General features: G+C 37.6%; 1 protein-coding gene and 2 long non-coding RNA genes across 4 annotated transcripts in view; 1 reads left to right on the forward strand and 2 right to left on the reverse strand.

Annotated features, from left to right (window-relative positions):
• LOC139970036 (NLR family CARD domain-containing protein 4-like) overlaps nucleotides 1–21,953 on the forward strand; it is a 554,750-nt gene that overhangs the window by 300,285 nt on the left and 232,512 nt on the right. The window lies entirely within an intron of this gene.
• On the reverse strand, nucleotides 166–3,958 carry LOC139970115 (uncharacterized). Its single transcript, XR_011794018.1, has 3 exons — nucleotides 3,303–3,958; nucleotides 1,764–1,874; nucleotides 166–901 (listed from the first exon to the last, which is right to left on the reverse strand). It is a non-coding gene; the product is annotated as an uncharacterized lncRNA (long non-coding RNA).
• Nucleotides 3,959–10,951, reverse strand: LOC139970123 (uncharacterized). The gene is made up of 3 exons (XR_011794028.1): nucleotides 9,553–10,951; nucleotides 6,606–6,753; nucleotides 3,959–4,813 (listed from the first exon to the last, which is right to left on the reverse strand). It is a non-coding gene; the product is annotated as an uncharacterized lncRNA (long non-coding RNA).

Below are 21,953 nucleotides of genomic sequence, written 5' to 3' on the forward strand. Positions count from 1 at the left end.
CTCCATCAAACCCCTCCATCTCCCTCAAACCCCTCCATCCCCACCCTCTCCAACTCCCCAACCCGCTCCATCTCCCTCACACCCCTCCATCCCCAACCCTCTCCATCCCCACCCTCTTTCTCCACTCCTCTAACAATTTATTATATTATACGTAAAGATAATTATACAAGTATAAATGAACAACGGAAAACATTCTGGGAATAATAAACAAGAAAAGAGGAATTAAAGTTCAACAGTAAACACAATAATCAGCATCTCATGAATAATCATCAACCATATACATAAACATGAGAGGGTTTTATTACATCATTAGCCTTAACTAACCATCATTGGAATTCATTACATTCTTATTAATTAGGTGTAACATTACCTTTCAAGCTAATGTTCGGTCCACATAGAGGCGAACATGAATTATGAATGGTTGGGCCTACATCATGGACAGAAGCGAAGTATACAGTCTCTGGCCTTATACACCATATAAAAGTATGTTAATATATTTATCACTCAGCAGCTTGAGGAAGTATTGTTTATAACACAACCGCCATTCTTTCTATTTATAACGAAGACCAACATTGTACTACAGCAGTATTGATAGAATGAAAAAAATGACCATATATAGTAATCAAGAAACATGAACATGGAATGTGACCAGAAGAGAACATAGAACAGAATAAACAGATACATAGAATATGATAATAATATATGTAGGGTTAACAGAAATAAATGGCTAAGATTCAACGCATAAGAATTCTCTTAAGTTTGTAAAGTGATGCCGGTCTGGTGTATGGCAAGCATCAGAGAGCTTCAGTTACAATATTATTTAAGGAACATTTCACAAGAGTAAAACAGTGGATTGGACAGCAACTGAACAGGTTCTGCTACCCCTCTCTCTCTCTCCACACTGAAAACATAACATAAGTTAATGTAAGAACATGGCACAACAATATTGTTGACTGACCACAGCTTACTTTAAGTTGTGGACAGCAATTAGAATCCTTAGATAGACGTATGGCAACATATATTTATTTATTAGAAATGATAGCAAATTTAAAGCTATGGGTATCCGATGACTGTCAAATTGCTGCCTACTCTACACAATGTTTCTCACATATGAAATCACTACATGTATAACACAGTTCTATGTAACTGATTGATCTCAACAAGAGTATTTCATTTTTGAAATTTGGAATTCAGCATTCAACAATTTAGTCCTGGGTACCCAACAAACTGTGACTTTCTATGTACCTGCATGGTAACTCAACATGCTGATAATAAGTTGGGGTTGATATGTTACAGCATGCCAGAAAATCTTAGGAGTAACCCACAGGTGGCAATGCACATATAACTTCAAAGACTTCATACTTCATAGTTTCTCAATTTCAAACACATCCCTGATCAGACCAAGGTACATACTACAAAAACTTAGCTTGCTTGGAATGTCGGCAATCTTTGTTTTCTACAGAAGTAGAAGTTTTCTTATGAACTGTTAATTTAGGTATCTATTAGTAGCTGTCCCCACTTTAGAGAAAAATCTTCAATCCACCACTGCATACTACAATATAGTAGTTATGTTTAGTCAAGTTTGTTAGCTCTACACAATTAAACAAGTGGAATCTTAGAAATGTCATTTGATGTTATTTATAGTGCTAATTAGGCAAGCTGTCTTCACCTACATATAGCCTGTAGATTTCATCAAAGGAGCCCAACACAGCCCATTACCATTTCACAAACTGACTGTTGAGAAGTAGTATGTAAAGTCTCACCAGACTCACATCCACAAAGGAAGTTATGTCAGCAGTGATGTGTTCCTACTTGACTTTTTCTTTCACTTTCTTGGAGGAAATGCACAGAAGAAATGTTGAAAACCGTATCACCTGGAGGTTAAAGAGAAAATACACAATAACTCAACTTTCCATTCACTAGATTTATCAAGGTGAAAATTCATCAGGTCTGTGATCATTTTTGTAACATACATCAACATCTTCCCTTGTGTCTTATTAATAAGTATATATGAATAGTATAGAGCTGTAATCTCAGGGCAGCAAATGTATTGTTTTTAGGAATATGTTTTGCATCTGATGTAAGCAATTACATCACTTAGAGTGGTAACTGATCAACTCCATGTTACCTCCCAAGAATTGTGTAGCCCCCCACCCCCCCCCTCCCCCCGATAAAAGACATCTTTTGACAATTGCTGGAAATTTTCTACCAGATTTGTGAGCTATCTTCCATAATATTGCAACAGAAAATAAATGTAGAAAGCACATGTGCTGGAGTTTCCTGGAATTATCTCTTAAATGGCCAGTATTATAACTGGAGTGCAAATAATGTACATCTTAAACAGAACACATTACGAGAATCCTTCAACACTGTTGACCAATGGCTAAGAATGGAATTCTGAATTACTCTGATTTTTACTCTGAGGACATGCATAGGGTCCAGACGGTTCATGCATGTTTCTTTATTACTGACTGAAAACAACATATCCACACATTACAGTAAACCCACTAAAGACTTCCATTTGTAATCCCTTAGTATATAGCTCATTGACAAATGACATAAAACCTAGATTATCTTCAGATTTAAATTTGACATCAATTTTATTGGGTTTTAGATGTACTGAGAGGGGAAGGGTAGGAAAGGTTAGGATGGAAACTGAGATTTTATGGTTCCTGTTAGTCATTCTACATGGTTCTAACTTACTGTGGGTATGGTTCTAACTTAGTGTGTGTATGGGTCTCATTTTGTGTGCAGTGACTATATTTAATTGTTAAGGCACATGCACTTATGAATTAAATTGATTGTTTATGAGCCTGCCATACATTTTACTGGATATTATTTGCGGCAATTAGGCTGACAATCCAGAGGAGTCTGGCTGCGCTGTTAAGACTGATTACTACCATTACCTGCCATCCAACACTATGACACACTGATAAATTAGAAGGGATCAAGTCATCTGAATATTTTGTTCCTTAATTTATGATGGCTACACAAAACAAAAAATGGACCCAGTATACTAAACAGTAAACACATACACCTCTTTGTGTACTTTTACACAATAGTAAGCAATACAATGTATGACATGTATTGCCTAATATATGGTGTATGTATGTTAGACTGAAGCCATTATCTTCTTCCCTAGGCCCTTAGGGAGTTTGCTGATCAAGCAAGATTCAAAACAATTACTGTTCCACCAGGATTAGGCAGTAACAAAATCACTTTCTACTTCAGAATCAAATCTAATTATAACTACAACCCAGCTTACCAGTCCTGCTATACACTAATTATACACTAATCATTACCATCAGCATATTGTAAGCCATTCTGTGCAAGATCCACATCATGTGACCCCCAAAGATCGTCTCAAGAAAGATTAATCCACATTTACCTAATGAGGAGATAAAGACAAAGACAATAAGAATCATATCTGAACTAGATGTTTTAATGCAAACGATAAAATCCCTTGTTTTTGAGTTTGCCTTTTTAATATTTACTCAACAGTTATTCCATTGCTCACAGATATACAAGCTTATGCTAAAATGACTCAATAATTGCAAGTTCATTCATTTTATTGCAAGGCGCTTTCATTTTAAAGTTGAATAATTTTTGGAAATTTATCCATAAAGAAAACAAAAGGCAAAACTTGGTAACATGTTTGCAATCCTATGGTTTAGACTAATTTGGTCAGCACACTTTCTAATTGACCACTTTTAACGTTGTTTGGTGCAGCAGGCCAATAAAGTTGTTCCCAAATTTCTAACTCTATTACTTTGAAGTCAAGCAAAGTTAGGCAATATTACTGGTCTAGATTGCTTTTTTTTCAAACTATCTGTATACCAGTGTGAAGCAAAGGCTGCTCTATTACATAAATGTTAGTGTTTTTGCTTTCACAACTTTCCCAGTAACTTAATTTCCAACTTTGCCAATATGCAGCAACATGATGCACCCCCCACCCCCCCCACCCAAACACACTCTTATAACAGAAAAACTGAATTACACAATAACTTTAAGAACAGAAAAATAATACAAATGCATTAAAGATTTCAGATGACATAACATGCTGAATCCTAAAAGAACTTGTCATATTGTGTTGTATGATCTTCTGTGATAGAATCATAAACTGTTGCTTGTCATAGTGCAATACTCCATACCTATCATCATCCTTGACAACTATTTAATATGATGGGATGGGTGGACCTTGCCATAAATTACACAATATCCACTCAACATGGAGACATGACAATAGGAAGCCTTTATTAGCATTATATGCTCACACAGGAATGAAACTGTTACATTATGAAACAATGTGTGTCTAATGACCATTAAAATTGGTCAGATTTGAAAGACTAGAGATGTACTTCGCATCAGAATGTCATCCTCTTGAAACCTACAATTATGGTACAATTTGTAGAGATGATGCTACAATTAGAGAAGCACTGAACAAAAGAGGTCTCACAGAATCCCTAAGACACAACTTTTAGTAGTGTCCTAACTAGATTGTTCATATTTTAGGTCTTGTTTGGCAGTGATTGGGGGTTGGGGGGGGGGGGGGTCCTGGATGATAGACTTTTCGGTGGGGAAATTTCCCTTGAGGGATCATCTGATATGTCATGGAGTAAATATATCCAATTAAAAACTTGCATTCTCATGGATGAGGGGGATGGGTGGAAGGGGTAAGAATCAGGTGGTGGACCATACAATCATTACCCTGATAATGTAAACTGTACGCATGTCTTCAAAGAGCTGTAATCCGGATATGAAACTGGTAAATCCCTAAACAGGCTGATCTCAGGACTGAATATTTCCAGTTTACCTGATAATGAGAAAATACAAAATGCATTTGGTCATCAGTTATGTTATTATTTATGTAAATTGACATCACCCGGTCTGCAAGTAGCTTCATTCTACCATGTAACATTGTCAAACACAGAACATAGCTACTATAAACATACAGTATGGTATGCTACTGTACTGTAGTTTCAAAATAAATTACTCAGTTATTATTATAATAACAATGTAAAGAAACTAAAGCAACTAGAATACAAATCTATAGACTGTACAAGATGAGTTCAAGGTCTCATAATGCTTCCCAAAGTGTGTATACAGCTTACCTAATACCAAACTAATTGGAATATAAAGAAACATTAATTTGAAATTGAGACAAGCATTGAATCTTCAATACAAACTTTAAGCAATACCACTAGCAATCCAGACTGGTTTATATTCAATTGAGAAACACAAGTAATAACAATGTAACCCTGAAAACAGATGGAGCCTAAAGAAAACATGATGACCGTTTCGGTCACATAGTTTAGGAACCATTGGTTCACTGTACTGTCTATAGGTTGATGAATTTGTAGGATTTCTGAAATGATGACATTGTACTATAACTGATTGAATTAAAGTGCATATTTTCTATCTGCAGACTTTGACATGTACTGTTATTTCATACCATGTTGTTCGGTGCAGTCCTGTTGTGAGAGGGTGGGGTTGGGTGGTGGCTACATTTGTCAGCTAAGTGCCCAGTGAAATATGTGACAAAAGATGATATACTTCTAACTTTGGATAAACAAAGACATACAAAAAGTGGATCTGGTGACACAACTGTGCATGGCACTGTGCCTGGCTCACAATGTCACTGGTTCTCATGTCACTGCATTACTTTAATAATGCCTCTTTAGCCTCACAGGGTTTCATTGTGGATCTTATAACTGGTGTGCGACAGTTTATCAGGAGAAAAATATCAAAGAATTAAGGGAGAGGCAAACCCAGCCATCATCATCAGCTGATATGATAGACACCTTTGAGATGAATATCAAAGGTGGAGTTGATTTACATTGTACTGTCCAATTACGTTTCAAATCATATTTCCAATATATATGTAAGCAAATACTTAAAACAGTCATCTCTACTGTACTACAGTAAATAAACATACTAACAAACAAAGTACATTAAAGTTCAAGATTATATCCATATTTGTGTGACCTTTGTGTGACCTACCTAAATTAATCAAGGTTTCTTGTTTTGTTTGATGGAGTGTTCATTACAAATACCTCTAACTCAAAGCTCAGCAATACAGACTGATCTGACTTCTTAAATGTTTCTACAGCATTATGGAATACCTAAAATGGTATTACCAGTTTTCGGTTTAATCTGAAGAAAATAAATATCTCAACAGAAGACATATTTGTAGGTAACCCAAGCTACTTTCTTACAGAACCAACAAGTTTTCTTCCAGTCTTACCATTCTAGAAGTGTCAGGAGTTCTAGAAGAATTTATTAATATGAGTCTCGGAGGCAATTTTTATTTCAGTTTGACAAATGGTTAAAACGTACCAGAGGGTGTTTGTGGGCCTATTGTGTCATGGCAAGCTCATTAAAAACATACCAATTACTGGATTAATCCAGCAAGAATCTGATCATTTTCATGTCCTTACTAGAGATTAATTCTGTCAGTTGTATTTTGAGAGGATGAGTTCTAACTTGATACAAAATTCATTTAGTGAGAGTGAATGGAGGTAAAAGAGTATTCCTTGATCTGCGATGCTATTCAAAAACACCTACCAGAGGTTGTTGAAACATTACTATCACTGTTCTATACTAACCATTAATGTGATTACCATCACATGGAAGAAATATCAGATGATGAACCATTCATTGTCCTTGTCAGCACAGTATGAACGTGACTTCCATCGAGAACTGGTAACTGCAGGTGGAATAGGTGATCCCCTAACAGCTCGCTTCATAATTAACCTAATGAAGAGAAAAGAAAGTGATGTGAATGAGATTTAAGTCCTAATTATAGGAGACATTGAGAATGTCAGTCAGAAATAGATATGTGAATGTCTCTGGCTAACTACCCTGTATACATGGACAATCACAGAGAAAAAAAATACAGAGGAAGGAAAGTACACTTCAGTTTCCAATAACTAGGTATTAAGTGTAAAAACAATTAGCCAGTTAAGCATCAAACTTGAACCGGATTGTCCGTTGTTTAGTGGAAGTGGCATAAAAAGGTGTGGTGCATGGATATAAATGAGCTCCCAAAGGAGAGTCCAACCTCACACAAACCCAACCATGCATGGTTTGGGCCTGACTGAGAAATGTGTGCGATTTCGCACCACTCTTTCGTATTGAGGACAGAATGTCTTTCGAATTTCCACTCATCAGGAGATGATTGTATCTAATTTAGTGTGTCAGCTTTGGTGGATGTGTTTTCATATTATTTTTCTTTATTTAATGGCACCAGGCCCCTGGAGATTGCATTGGCTATATTGACCTGTAGTTACACCACTCTCGGGGGGTCTCTTTCTAGATTTTAGATCACCAAAGGTTTACAAAGTACCCTGTTCAGCTGGTCAATAGCCATACAATATGGTTATTTCTTTCTACAAATTTGGCAGATGAAGACACTTATAACCTCAACATTTTGAGTTAAAAAGTTTTGAGATGAAAAAGTCAAAATTTTGACTTTTGAGGTGAAAATCTTGAGATAAAAATTCCAATTATTGAGAAAGCAAATTCAAAATTTTGAAATTTGGGGACACTTATATATTTTTTGTAAGCCACCGTACTAAGTCGGTGAAGTTAGATCAGTTTTGAGACCAATTAGATTTCTTAAAACCAACTGCAGTGACTGGCTCAGCAATGTTTAAAAATTAAACAAGCATAAGTGACAATTTTTTATTCACAGCTGTACATTCTCAGATTAGTAGGAAGTATTTCCAAATTCCAATTATGTTTTCTGTTTATAGTGGATGGACTGACAAGGGTACTGCAAAGCTCTCCAAATATTCAGTATTTTCACATAGTTTCTGGAATCCACTAGCAATTTTGAGCACATGAGGACATGTCAGTAATGGAAATACTTAATCTGATTTTACTCTGAGCCCTAGCCGTTTGCTTCAGAAGAGCTCTGTACATCTCTGAGACTTCTTGTCCTCTTGTACTAAGTTTAAAGCAAGTAAATACATGTTAGAGAGAAAAATGTAATTTCTATGAAGTATAAATCTAAGCCCTGGTGGCAGTCCCTGGGAACATAAGCTGAGGCATTTTCACTTTTCAGATATTTAATGTTCTCTGATAGTGATTTTGCAGCCCAAGTGGAGCCAATGGGGGAGGGGGGGGGGGCAAGTGCTCACCACCCTAATGGATACCAGTGCTTGTATATGTTTGAATGCCCTCTAAATGTGTTTATTTTAAACAGTATTTTTTAGCTAAAGAGGCCTCCTAGATCGTTGGAAATGACACTTCCCAGGCCTTGTAAGCTGCTCTAAAGTTTTCTCAACATCCTTTATTTTGAGATCCCATGTCTTGATATGGTCAGTGAAATAGAAGGAAAAAAACAGTCTGGTAAGTTACTTTGAAATATCATGACATATATCTTTTGTGAGTTTGACACCGGTCGGCATTGATATTTTTCAACAAATCTGCAAATTGTGCGTGGAAAATAAGGAAAGATTGACTGGGCTTTCAGGGAAGTAACATACTAAAATGACCAAACTATATGTCAAACTGACATCAAAGATTGCGTCTGAAATATTATTAGGGTGATAAACTGATTGGCCGGTAGTTTTCAGCGATAGTATTGTCTCCTTTCTTAAAAATTTGATTTTTCAGCGGTTTTAAAAGAGCATCAGGGTACGTCCAAGAAGTGAAAACCCGATTGAAAATGTAACAGAGTATTGAGGCAATGACGCGAGCAATGATGTGAGAAACCTGTCTGATGTCAGCATTTTTTACCTTTTAACATAATCTTTGGCATTCCAGTACCTGGAAACCACCTTTCTATAAAGGTATATAGCTCAGTCACTAGCTTGTTTGATCAGTTAATGCGCACTGGTTACATGATCCTGATTGGCTGTTTGTTTTAGTATTTATTCAGGCACGTAGCGAGGAATTTGCCAAGGTAGTGGCGAACTTGTAGGCAAATTATCAGAGCCATAGATTCGGCATTGGAAACTACAGTATCTAAGCGTAGCGCCACCATGAGTTGGTGCGAAGCGTACAATAAAATTTTGGCCGAAAATGTCTCCCAGATCGATGGAAATGGCACTTCCCAGGCCTTGCAAGTTGCAATCTAAGCATTTTATATTTTGAAATTACTAGCAATAGATCATAAAACGTACACAAAAAAATATGCTCATGGGGGGGGGGGGGTCGCCCCCTTCGCCCCTCTGGCTACGCGCCTGTATTTATTAGAGCAGGAATGATATAATTCGACGGTTGTTAACATGCCTTTTCAGTACAGTGCGACTACTGTAGACTTCTCGGCCTATGAGCTATGTCACGTCAAGTTTTTCAGCAAGTATAGCCTACTGCTGGTCCGCGGTCGAAGGGTCGTTCATGAGTGGTCATCATGGAGATTCGAGACCATTCAGACCAATGATATATTTGTTTGGCACATGTGATTTTTTTTTCGACACCCAAAATCCCAGTGGGAGGGCGACAAGTTGTCGCCCCCCATGCCCCCCTTGGCTACGCCACTGTTGCTAGCGGTAGCCAGCAGTTTTGGTGTATAAAGTCACAACAACCAGATTACTTCATTCTTACCATTCCTTTGGAACTCTGTGCACCAAGAAGTGTAGGATACTGAAAGAAGCTTGATAGGTTCATAGGTCCTGATCTCCAGTACAGTCTCCGTCTTCATATTTACTAGAGGGTTTCTTCCTACCGTTGAATTATTACATTATGGAGCCGTTAGAGCCTCAGTGACTTCTAAATCAAAAGTGAAACACTAACATGAAATCAAATTAGTTATTTAGATATTTCAGAAGGCTTCAGAAACAAAAGGATACTCACAACAAAGAAAAACTCATGATAGCAGTTCCACTTTGATCCAATAAAACACTACAAGTCTACAATAATGCTTGTATATGATATGGAATATTGAAATCTCAATCTTTGGAAAACCTTGCGCTTCATTTGACCTTTACTCACTGGCAGTTGAGCACTTAAATCCACAATATCCCAGGAGAGGAAACAACTCCAGAGTACTTTAAGACTAGGTTTTTATGACTTAATTTGGCTAAACCCTTTCAGACAGTTGGATGATCTCGCGAATTATTTAGAACACTTCTTAAATTAATAATATGATCAAATTATTTCAAGGAAAATCTACCCTTCAACTTGTAACCAACTATAACAGGCAAACATCACCATACTTCAGCTAGTCCTACATTGTGCTGAGCATAGGTCACGCTTTATGCTGGCATTGCATACTATTGAATATTGTAACTAAAATCGTTAGACTAGGCCTAAATTAGGTTGCACTTATGTTATATGACTAGAGAAGACCTAAGCCATAACGTTGAACGTTATGACGGCCTGTGAGCCTGTCCTTGTACGTGCATAGCCTAACGCTATGAAAGGAACTCAACTGATACGTGGGATTTCTTCTTTGACAATTGTAATATACTCCGTCTGTTTCTTTCAGTATCATGTTCACCATCTGGAATGTGTTGCATTATCTTCATATTTCGTAAGCCAGTACTGTAGCTTCGGGGAATCACGTCAAACAAACATGGAAGTACAACTATACATGTACCATTCTTCAAACGCTGTTTACCTTGTGGCGTTGGTTTGTTTCGATTTTGAAAATGAGACTTGTTCAAGTCGTTTTCCGTGGCTATCAGGGAAATTCCCCTATTTTTCAGATAAATGGTCAATCTTCCAATTGAAATAATAGCAATTTACCGCAAAATGGCAAATTCCTTAGATCTAATAAGTGAGGACTTCAACAATATGCCGAAAAATGTCATTTTATCATTTGCACCTTGACATTTTTCTGCTAATGTTGCGTTCATAGAATCCTGTACAGCAGCTTGAAATTGCCATCAAGACAGCAAGATAAACATGTCTTAGACATTTTCTTCAGCCCGGATAGGCTATTGATTAACTACAAGCTTGGAAAAAAGGTCAATACTTTATTATTTCTAAAAACTTTTGGAATGACGGGATGAAAGATTTTGGGTATTTCAACATTAATCAGAAAAGTTATAAGTTGTACACTAGGATATGGAAGTCGAAGGGGGGGGGGGGGGTTGGGGGGATTGGCAATGTTGCATTTAGCTGATAAGATGGCCACTTCTACGGGTGTACACCCGTCCCACCCCGCCCCCCCCCTCCGACTTTACAAGAAAGTATTGATTGGCAAAAGTGGTGGCCAATTTAAGACCTAACTGTAGTCTAATTATGCTCAGAGTGCACCATATAACGTGAATTTTCAAAGCAATTGCAGGGGGCGGATCTACATGGGATTTGCCTTCAACAGGCCAACCAGCACACTGCCACCTTTCTTAAATTGTTATTTCTATTCTAGCCTTTCCATAATAGTGTAGGACCTACCTAAGTCAGTTGGGATTTGCTTCCCCACCCCCACCCCTTTGAAATCCTATATTAAAATGGGGGTTGAGAAGGGGTCCCATTCTACTAGTCCTGCGAACCGATTTCAAGCAGTAGATAACCTATACGTCTGCTATTAAATGTGGTACATGGCTACATGAAGGTAGCATGCTATAATGTGTACCGCTTTGTCAGGCATTATTGTATATATGAATCATAACTGGTTTGGCAACATGTCCACCCTACGGCTATTTACCGAATAACTGCATGGACGCGATCAAGACTATATTTCTGATTTTTTATGCAATTATACAATAGTGATTTTAAAATCGGTCCGTTCAGTTTTCAAACTTCACACTAGTATGTTTTAGCACAACCTTAACTTTAGACAGATACTATAGTCTAACAACACCTCAGATTTTTTTTCAGTCGGAGGACTCCCACACAACCCCCTTCATGGAATTGCATTCAGCGACTCCACAGCAACACCATCGAAACTTTCGGCATCTATAGTCTGACTATAAAGGTACATTCCCCTTCCCAACTTGATCGGGATAATTTTGGAATGTAAACCCACGTTACTGGGTACTAAACCATAAAAATGAAATGAATAAAAAAATGAATTGGTTGAGGAGGGGGTCGGGAGGCATCCCAATTAAGCAAACAATACACATTTTGTCATTATTGTGACCCACCCCAGGGGCGTATCCAGGATTTTTTAACCCGAGGGGTGCGTATTACTCACAAAGCGGAGCGCCACCATCGGTTGGCGCGCAGCGTACAAGGAAATTTCTGGTTTTGATACCACCCAGATCTCCGGAAATGGCACATCTCGGCCTTGAAAATGACCAACCACTTTTGCCTGAGAACCAAGTATTTTCCCAATAGTTTTTTTTTTTTTTGCATCCATAACCTTTTTGATAATTGTCACCAGTCACACATCATGTTCGTCCTCATCGCATCTCCTGTGGGTCATTGCTTTTGTAGCTGATTCAACGTCGCGGCCCACAAAACCCGTCAGCCCTACTTTTAAGGTTGTAAGCCCATTATTTGTTCAGAATTTGAAAATTCACATTTCTCGTGAGAAAAATTCACTTCAAAACATACCCATAATGCAAGGGCGGCGGAACCGGGGGGCACAGGGGGCACGTCCCCCCCCCCACTTTTCCTCAGGTTAAAAATGTTTCCTTTTTCTACATAAAAATTGAGGTGTCTCAAGTTAGCAAGAGGCCAGGGAACCAGAATGAACACTCGGGAAGGGCCGTTTCCGGCCATCTGAGGGGTTTGTAAAACAAAAAAATTTCGTGTGCGCACCGCGCCAACCGATGGTGGCGCTCCGCTCAGATAGTCGTGCATATAACTTTGCAAATTCTGGCAACGCCCCTGACTTTTAATGAATTTCTGTGGGTCAATCTCAAAGCTATTTCGAATGGAAAAAAAATTGTTAAGATATTAACAAGGAATAAACTCTAATTCGGAAGATTCCTACATTAGCAACTAGCATGATTTCACCTCATTTTGTCTCAAAAGAAAACTTGTTCCTTGTTTCCCAATTTGCACATTGGATATTGCAGTGCTAGTTTGCTTATTTTCCTTGGGGGGGGGGGGGGGCGTTGATGGAGTGATGTGTATACGCAAATAAGATAATACAATAAGAGTTATAAAGGGTACTAAATATAAGGCTGCATCAGTCCAATCGAATTTCTGCAAAGTGCCCTTTGATGTCGGTGCCCCCCCCCCCCCCCCAGATTAAAAGTGCTTCCGCCGCCCTTGCCAAAATGTTGCACAAATTTTCATCAATGGACAACCGATATAGAAAAAACCTCTTTCAACCCCTAACAGACCGGTCAAAATTGCACGAGTAGAGGGAAATATGATTAAGAATGTTGGTCAGGGAATTTTCGGAAATTCAGACATAGTTAATTTATTGGTGCATGGGCGTAGTTCAGTCTTGGATAATGGTGGGGACGCCTGTCTGTTCTCTGATACTATCTAAGCGGAGCACGACCATGGGTTCGCGCGAAGTGGACGCATAATCCAAGTAGGACTTTTGTATATACGATGGGTCTGGGGTCCTCGCGCCGAAAACAATAATAAAATTTCCGTCCTATATTTAACAACTGTTTATAAATATAATAAAATGAGAACTGCATGGACGTGAAGCTAGCTCAAATTGGCAACACTCAGTGTGAGTTTTTTAACAATTGTTTTGTTCGCACTCAGTCCGTTTTGCTGACCACAATTTACCAGTTTCGTGTATAAATTATGTTTCACATGATTGAATGTGTTGATACTTCAGCGGAGAAGTCACGCCTAACAGTGTCAATAGTAAAAAATTCTCGTCTTTTATAGCATGTCATTTGCACAATGCTGGATCAAACTGCGTCAAAATTCAATACAGGGAATTTTAAATGCAACGTTTGGTCAAGACAACTTGGTGGGGACACGGTATATCATGTCCCCGCCACTGAAAAGTTGGTGGGGACGCGTCCCGCTGTCCCCGTCAGGATCTGCGCCCATGTATTGGTGAACAAATAATAAAACCTCTTATAACGGCTACTATAAAACTTCGTTGAAGGAAATGAAAAAATACCAGGTATTTCCGAAACCGAACTCTACACACACACAGTTTTGAGGCTCTTCATCCTGGAACGTCATTTCATGCTCACTGGTATGATGTTATATCTGCTGTTTGCTTTACAAATTCGAATAATTGAAATGAGACTGAAATAAATAACTTTTATCTGACGGTTTATTGTGCAATGCCCCACATTCTTTGCATTTCGAAAGACGCACAGTTTTAAGTTCATTACACACTGAAGGCTTCAATTCTCTATTTGCCTTCAGCTAAGGGAAGAACTTGGGATTTTCATCCCTATTGATATCGCTAGATATTGCTAGATATCCATACAGTACAGTGTCTTTGGGATTTCTTGGGATTTTTCGGGGCCTGATCTTGGGAAATTGCCAAATCGGGAGTGGTTTCACTCCATGTAGGTCAGTGCACGACCTCTAGACGTCACTAAAACACAACAGATCACTTGTTATCGATGAAGTGGTGTGTTGCCGGATTTTGTCAAAGTCTTGGTACTACGGGCGAAGGTTTCGTAACTCAGAGGTGTGGGTGTAGGGTTGTGGGGCGCGCGTTTTCATGCAGATGGGAACAATCTCAAGAAGTGATGAGTGCGTCCGCCTTCCCCCCCCACCCCCCCGGCAATGATACACCCTTGTTGAATCCACTACATTATATTCACAGGAAATGTGCTCAATTCTCAAATCGCATGCGGAATTTAATTGATAGATTCATTGTATGAGTTACGGCACTAGGTTTTGGGGTAATAATTAGCATTCAAGTCGGGGTGTATAACATTTATCTCTGGATGGCAGTGTTGCATCGAAGGACATGTGTAGTGCAGTTCGCATATAGATCCTAGTCTAATACCGAAATGCATCATGTTCCCCGACGACTCGGTCGAGTTCAAGACCAGCCACAGTTGGTTTCATAGCGTCCATTCACACACACGCGTCATGATATATTTATATATATATATATATATATATATATATATATATAGGCCTATATTTATATATATATATATATATATATATATATATATATATATATATATATATATATATATATATATATTAGTGAGAAAGGAAAATGGAAATGTCAAAAAGTGGAGTTGTCGGTGTAAGGGGTAGGCTGAGGCGCACGCCCCTTCCGAAATCCTCGATCCGTCACTGGCTACCCTGTGCATATAATAGGGATCAGCGATGTAACTATGTCCCTGTTCCTCTTTCTCTTCCCGGTGTCTTGGCGTTTTTCTTCTGCTCCCTCCCTTTTTCCTTGTCTCCTTTTTCTCTCTTTTTTCTTTTCCCTTCCTTCCTCCTCTTTCCCCCCATCTTTTTTCCCTTTTACTTCTCTTTTTTTCTCTCCTCTTTTTCTTACCCGGGGGCGGGGGGGGGGGCGCCCCAACGCCCCCCTGGATACGCGCCTGCACATGGAACACTGAAAACTTTCAAAAATTTAATATCCAAATGTTAATTATTTTATCCCGAAAGTTTTGAATATTTCTGGGAATTTCAACCCTTTTTTCAAAATTGAAACCCTTTTTTTGAAAATCAAATTTGTCTTAAAATTGCAATCTGTAATACAACCGAAATTCTCAACATTGAACTAATTTTTCTAAAATTTAAAACCTCTTCGATTGATTTCGACCTCTTTAATTCCCTTCATGTAAACTGTCGTTTTCTTTTTGTTTTAAATTTAAACTATTAAAATGTTGACTTCTCAACTAAAAATATTAGCGTTTTATCTCAAACTTGTACGTTTCTCTCGAAATTGCCATTGCATTCTCGAAATCAAGATTTCAACTATTTTATCTCAAAAAATAAACTTTTCTTGATGAGGATGGTAATAAGTAAAAAGGGAGAAAATGGGAGGGGGGCTACATGAATTTACTATTAACATTATTGGTGAAATGTCGACATAGTATTTTGATTTGAGCAATTACGAGGTACGTGAAAAGACAAAACATCGTTTGATTGCCTTACACTCTCTTTGCTGGTGCAAAGATTCAGCTGAATAAACCAGCACTGACATGGAGTGGAATTAATTACAAAGGTGGTTTGGTGGAGAGGGGATGAAAACAGGTTGTGTAGTTACATTTTTCCAATAATTTCATAATGATCAAGTGATTATTTGTAAAAACAAAAATGTAACTTGACACAGACCCATTTTGTCTGCACGATGTGTCTGCAAGATGTGTATGACTGAACAAGGATGTTCAATTTATGTTATTCCATATGTAGGTTTTAATATTCATTAAACATGTACTTCTTCAAATCATTTGAAACAGACGGTATTCAAACTTTTGTGTTTATTGCTTGTTTATGCATCCACTAGCAGATAATAGGGTAGGTGAATGAGTACATGAAATGCTGTTTGCCCAAATTTTAACCGGTGGTGGACATGAAGGGTGGTGCACGGGAACTAACACCCTACCGCTTAGGGAGAAATGTCAATGATAGCTTGATCTACTTGATATAGGATGTGTTGTATTATTTACTTCCTCGACCCCTTCCTTAATACATACCCAATCGACGTCAGGTCTCAAACTGTCTGTTTTCACCGGGTATGTGTAACGTTACGTCTCTCGTACATTTACTTCTATTGGCGCCAAATGTCTGTTACAAATTTCAAACATCACCCGCGAACAGCTGGAAAACACCTGTATATGCTATTGAATACCTGTTCACATCTAGTATCTATCACTGACAACGAATGTTTTAGTGTTACATTAGTGGAGCTGCAGAGTACGTATTATATTCGTTGGAGTTGTTTGTTACCATTGACTTGTTGCGTTAACGGAGAGGAACCACTGTTAATAGTTAAGACAGTGATCATTGATCAGTGAGATAATTTGACGGTATGGTATAGCGGCATAGGCTAGGATGTGTACAAAGGCCAGGCCAAACTTAGTTAGGCTATAGGCTAGAGTAGTAATACAGTTAGGCTATGTTAGAAATCTCACACATCACCTGCGAAAAACTAGAATTATACTTTTAGCGAGAGGACATGCTTAGCAAATCTAACTCATAAATAAAAGAGATCTTAGCCTAGTTGTTGACTGAATATCAGAAAAGTCCAAGTTAAAACATATCTTAACTCTAAAGGAATTGAATAATATACAATCGAGACACTGATTTTTCTTTAGGGATCTTAAATTAAGCGAAGAATAAGACCAGCGATTAACATTCTAGGTGAGCTGATGCCTATCCTTTACTTCGAAAACAATTACTTCATTCTAGCTGACAAAAAAGTATCCATAGACAAACTTTGGAACTATTGTAATATTGTGTCGAGCCCGCTTCCTCCGATAGTAAAACTATATCGGGACTCGCGATAGAAAGGTACTGGGATATCTTGATGCCGTATTTACGCTTCTTCAGGAGATGTCTCGAACGGAAGAAAACAATGACTTCACACAAAAAACAATTTGACGAGATAGGATTTGATTTGATGATTCGGTATAATTTCTTCTCTGTCGATTCTCTTTACAAATAAAACTAAATTACAATGATTTGACTTGACTTGACTCCGTCAATTAAACAATTAGGAGTGATGAACTTTCGGCGGAGTGATAAATTTGCTGACCAAGTGATAAACTTTGCTGACGGAGTCCTCAAATTTTCGGCCTCCTTTTACTTTTAAACCTTAGTTCCATAAAATCTCACTGCGCACAATCAGTAGGCAGCCAATGACCTGACCATCCTGTATTAACTTAACGATATAAAAATAAGTGCGCTGGCACTGATCTGCCCTGATTGGTTGGGAGTTTGGAAGTCCATCCCCTTTCTTATGGAAACTTCCATACCACGTGAGAGAACCTTCTCGAATGTTCCACAGACATAATGGAATCTATTTTGGGAAAAGGCCCTGTACCAAGATTCAATAAGATAGTTAAAAACTTCTCGTGGGAAAACTGAATCCATGACCTAGATAAATACATAAGAGGCCTGTAAGGTGTCTCGATGGAGTGTTTCGGTAACATCAAAGAGATGGTATCACTATTTCATAACATCCCCCTCAATCTTTTAAAATTTTTGGATACTCCAAAATTTTAACATCATACTGCTTTAACTTATCATTATCTCAAGAAGGTAGTTTAAGCACATTCACTAATATTCATTGACTTCAATAAATGGTCTGCATGTATCTCAAAGGTTAACATCTTGGTTATGAATTATTAAAATGATCATATGGTACAGTATATACATTGACACTATCTCCATAAAAAATTTTTGTGTACCTCTTCAACATTGATGACATCATATGATGTAATCCAAAAAAAAAAAAAATATCATTAAGATATCTTAAAGTTACATGACACAGCAAAATATGCAGTATCTCTTACAAAATACATTTATGCATTTCATACATTAATAATACATTTATATCAAAAGTGAAATCATGCCGTGAATTGGGGTGAGATCAGAGAATACTAGACTTAGTTATCTTTTAACTGAACAGAACACCTTTGCGTTCCATAAAAAATTCGTACATTAAAAAAAGAACCTTAAAATATTACAAACTCATTTACAAAACCTCCTCTTTAAATGAAGGCAAAGTTTCAAAACTGCTTTGAAACCTTGTGAATCATATACATTCACTTCAAGAAAATCAAGAAAATGTGACTCGATAGCATGGTGACCCTAGGTATGCACTCCGAATTGATAGTCTAGTAAAGTACCAAAGTACTAGATATTCGATACCATAAAAGAGACTCCATAGACTATGACATCAACAAATCTTTCTTCAAATTAACATAATACTTAACATCTTGTCTTTTAAATATCATGATGAAATTTACTTTTGCATGAATATTTGAGGAAAAGAAAATATATACATAAGTTCCTCAAAAGATCTATACTTTCATTTGCTTCGATAACTGTTGCTGTAAGCAAAAGTTGCATATCACCAATGCTGTCTCTAAATAGCCTTCAATATAACATCAATGATGCAATGTAAATATCCTTAAAATATTTCTCAATATATGAAAACCCATGTTGCTAATATTCCGGATATGTTCTAATTGCCGGGTAAACGTTTGAACGAATTCATAAGGAAAAATAAGGTATACTCATTACACATTTGTTATAAAAGATGAAACTAGGTCACTTGGTGGTGGTTTTAACAATAAAGCTTATATTGTTACACCATACAGTACAATGACTTCCACTTAATAGGTATGCAGGTAATTGCCATGACGCATTCCATTCATACAATTGTGGGTAAAACACCTGTTCATCTGAACTTAAAGCAATATGCAGTTATACATACTAACCATATAATGTTTGCAACATCCTGCCTGGATTGCCTGTAATGTTCAATCCCTTTTCATGGAGAAAATTTATTATTTCCCCTGTGTTGGAATATTTTCCTACATTCCACCAAAAATCATGACTCTTAAAGCCTGTTGGAAAACATGGTGTCTGATAGGTGACCAGAACCTGTAATTCACCCAATTTGTATCGAGCACGTTGGACTTTCATGTCTCCTTGTGGAGCATTTGCAAAAACTTTCTTTTGCCTTAATATGCTATCTCTGATGGAAGGATATGGAAGTGCTAATCCTTCATTATGTGCTCTATTCTCTAGAAATGATGCAACATTCATTGGCTTAGTGGTCATAAGACACATGACATGATCTGAAGTTACCCCTGGTAAAATGTTACCAAACTCATCATGAAACTCAATATGTGCATCGTGCATGACATTAACATTTTCTGCATTAGAAGTGTTACTACTCAAAACATTTCTCATTCGAGCAACCTTTTCACTTGATGAACCCTTTGTTTTCAAGACATTCCGCAATTTCTGAATGTTTGTTATATTCTTAGTTTCAGAAGATGCTCTTACAAAACATGGCTTAAGCCTGTTATAATTGAATACATCACTAAGAATTTCTCCTTTGAGAGTGGCCAACAAATAATGAGTCCTATCCAAAACTTGATGGATCACTAATGGTCCACACCATTCTGCAGCAATTTTGCGAGAGTTCGCAGTCAAGGAGGAAGACGTTGGCTTATACAGATACACTAATTGACCCGTTGAATAAATTGCACCTTTGTCCAGTTTTGCACTTATCTTAACATTTTGAGCATCTTGTTGCTTCTTTTGTAAGACTAACATTACCCTTGACAAATGATCAAATCGTTTCTTTAACAATGCAGCATATTCTCCATGTGATTGTGATAATCCTGTCATTGGATTGAATGATAAATTTGTAAGATTTGGCGGCTTACGTCCAAATGCAAGTTCAAATGGGCTATAGCTACCTAACTGAGGAGAGGAAAATGTGTTATATGCATAGGCTGATGTTGGGACAAATCGTACCCAATTCGTACCAAACTGATTTAAGTTCACTTTGAGGAAATTTGAAAGAGTCTGAATGTGTCTTTCAACCTGTAAGCTTCCATGATTGCTTACACTGATGAACTTTTGTTCAATGCCTAAAGCTTTACTTAAGAGCTCCACTAATTTTCCTGTAAGAGAAGCTGCCGCATCACTTATAATACAAGACGGTGGACCAAAGGTTGTGACTACCCTCTGCAATAATGCTTCACATATCGTTTCAGCATCAAGAGTCTTAAGAGAAACACATACAACAAATCTAGTGATCTCATCACAAACAACCATCAAATGTTTAAATCCTGTAGCCGTTGTGGGCATAGTCTTGAAATCCAGACTAAGTCTGTCAAAAGGACGATAAGAATCAGGAATGCGAGCATGATATTGTCTCAATTTGTCCGGTTTCTTACGGAATTCTTGACAACGGAGACATGCCTGAATATAATTACTGATGCGTTGAAACATATTGCGCAGATAGAAATGCTGTCTAATGGTCAAATATGTACGCATTACACCCTGATGATTACTTAACAAGTCATCATGATATCGAGATATTATTTGTTCTACCATAGTCTCAGGTACGACTAACTGAAGAGTCATCTTAGCATCATTAGTCTCATGCAAAAATATCCTGAATAACAAACTATTACATAACAAATAATCCTCTGCTTGAGAACGAACAGTTCTAGCATGCTTAACATTACCTGGAATAATATCATGTGCAAGAAAATCATAAATTGGTTTGTAGTAAGGACAAGTTTGTTGTTGAATTTGCAACTCTTTAACATCAAATGGCAGATCATAGTTTTTGATCAGCTTTCCTTGAATTGCCTTCATGACTTTATTCAATTCCTTTTGTTTTGGAATGTGCCCTGTAACCAAATGATCAATGTTTGTTATGACTGGCTTTGGCTGAGCAAATAATTCTGGTGGTGGTTCTCTGACTACCTCTTGCACTCTATGTCTACTCTGATCCACTAATCTTGGCTCTGAAGGTTGAGAAACACTTGTAAAATTTGGCACAACTAATACATCAGGACTATATGTATGTCTATTTTCACTCGGCATAGTAATAGTAGGCCTTTGAATACATGTATCTCTCTTATCAGTAGAAATAACCGGTGTAGTCGTCTTTTGTGACTCAGATTGTGGTCTCTGTGTAGCATGATCATGTGTTGCCTTAGGAATGGATGTCCTATTTACTCTATTTGTCAATTCTTTGGCTGGGGAATCCTGCATGGACTCCTTTGTGACTTTATTCGGAAATAAATCTGGAACTTTGACTCCCATTGACCTTGCCTTTGACCTTGTCATGATTGGATTAAATGTCTCCTTAGGTGGAGTTGAAATATCCTCATAAGAACTGACCTCTTGAGCAACCTGATCTATTTCAGAGTGAAATTCCTGTGGTGCTCTAGACAAATAATCTGCCAAAACCAATTCTGAACCTTTCTTATAAACAACCTGAAATGTATATTCTGACAATTTGAACAGAAGCTTACGTAAGCGTGAAGTTGCTGGTTCTTGTTTCGATTTAAACAATTCAACAATGGCAGAGTGATCAACATATTGCCTCAAATTCTACATTTTGCAATAAATGTTTGAATGCTGTCACATTAATAAATAGACCCATCATTTCTAATTCAGTTACACTATACCTCTGACATGCTGGTGGTAATATCTTAGAGTAATAT

This window comes from Apostichopus japonicus, chromosome 7 (assembly GCF_037975245.1).
Source record: "Apostichopus japonicus isolate 1M-3 chromosome 7, ASM3797524v1, whole genome shotgun sequence".
NCBI classification, from domain to species: domain Eukaryota; kingdom Metazoa; phylum Echinodermata; class Holothuroidea; order Aspidochirotida; family Stichopodidae; genus Apostichopus; species Apostichopus japonicus.